Source organism: Palaemon carinicauda, chromosome 32, assembly GCF_036898095.1.
Source record: "Palaemon carinicauda isolate YSFRI2023 chromosome 32, ASM3689809v2, whole genome shotgun sequence".
In the NCBI taxonomy this organism is placed as follows: Eukaryota; Metazoa; Arthropoda; class Malacostraca; order Decapoda; family Palaemonidae; genus Palaemon; species Palaemon carinicauda.
In genome coordinates this window covers 28191834-28193219 of record NC_090756.1, presented here as the reverse complement: position 1 = coordinate 28193219, position 1386 = coordinate 28191834, and the positions used below count along the sequence as shown (strand labels likewise).

The 1386-nt window shown below is 36.1% G+C and overlaps 1 long non-coding RNA gene across 1 annotated transcript in view; it reads left to right on the top strand.

The window, feature by feature from the left end:
* Positions 1 to 781: 781 nt before the first annotated feature.
* The window catches only part of LOC137625381 (uncharacterized), a 31359-nt gene continuing 30754 nt past the window's right edge, over positions 782 to 1386 (top strand). Inside the window, exon 1 of the long non-coding RNA XR_011040855.1 lies at positions 782 to 840. This is a non-coding gene — a long non-coding RNA (uncharacterized lncRNA). The remainder of the gene's footprint in view (positions 841 to 1386) is intronic.

Sequence of the window (1386 nt, the reverse complement as noted above, 5' to 3'; positions counted from 1 at the left end):
GGTGCTTTACCCTTCTCTCTGTTATGTAAAAAGCTGGAAATTATTAACTTTTGAAAGGTCAAAGTCAAAGGTCAAGGTCACGGTCAAGCAAAATGTCCAATTCACGTAATCAGCCACAGGTTTGGACATCGTTGTCACAGAGACTTCATCGTTGTCACAGAGACTTCAAACTTGGGGCATATTTGAGTATATGAAAAATCCACGCCAATTAATACATTTTAAGGTCGAGAAATAAGCTGCCGCGGCGGAGGTCTGCGCTGTACTGCTTGCCCTCTAGTTTTGCTTGCATTGTTATTCTGCTTGCATTCACTCGCCAAACGACACCATTTAATGTACGTTTGACAATAACAGCATCTGCATTCTATTGGCAAGCAGGACTTTATATGTTCTTGTTTATCTAACGATGTTTTTACGTTGCTTAACAAAGTAGGTTAGTTGAAGGATTGCATATATATTACACACACACACACACGCACTCACACTCACACGCACACGCACACACACACACACAAACACACACACACACACACACACCAGTCCTCTGAAGTATCACGAAACTAGTCATGACTTAATCTTATATTTCCTATTTTTAATTTTTCCTGTGGTTCTTTTGCATCTGAGCATCACGTTTCCCTGTGATTTACACACACACACACACACACACACACACACCTACTTGTGGGAGATTATATTAATGTATAAAGGTGTGTATGTATGGAGAAAGGGGAAGAATATTTTTTTTTTTCTTTTTATATCTTAAACAAGTACTCATAGATTATTTTTTTCTTTTTATTACAGGACATGTGATTGGTACATCGAAGCGTATACAGATATATACAGGTAAGCTTTTGGTTATAGTTATTCATTACTATTCCTGTATGGATCCTGTATTTCTTGCAATGATTTTTATATATACTGTACTAATATCAACACTGATTTTGAAGTGTGTATGGCTCTTTGGAACTTGGTTCTATAGGAAAATAGCTCTTTTTTTTTTTTTTTTTTTTTATTTTGCTAATTTAAGTCTTACTCATTTTTTTCTCGTACCTCTGTAGCAGATGACTATTAAAACTTATTCTTAACTGAAGGTATATATATATATATATATATATACATACATACACACACACACGTGGTGAAAGGGTTTGTGTTCCCATGATTAACAAAGCTGTACTGGTCAGGGTCAAATTTACTAGTTAGGTTTGCTCTTAGTGATCAGACAAAAGTCTCCCATCATCACAATCCGCAATGACCTGCATGGTGATGAAATGGCCAAACCCCAAACATGAATAAGGACATGTACGAGCCCTTTGTCCTGCAGTGAACTAGAAATGGCTGTGTTTGTTGTTGTTGTTTATGTTATTTATAATTACTAACTATGTATAT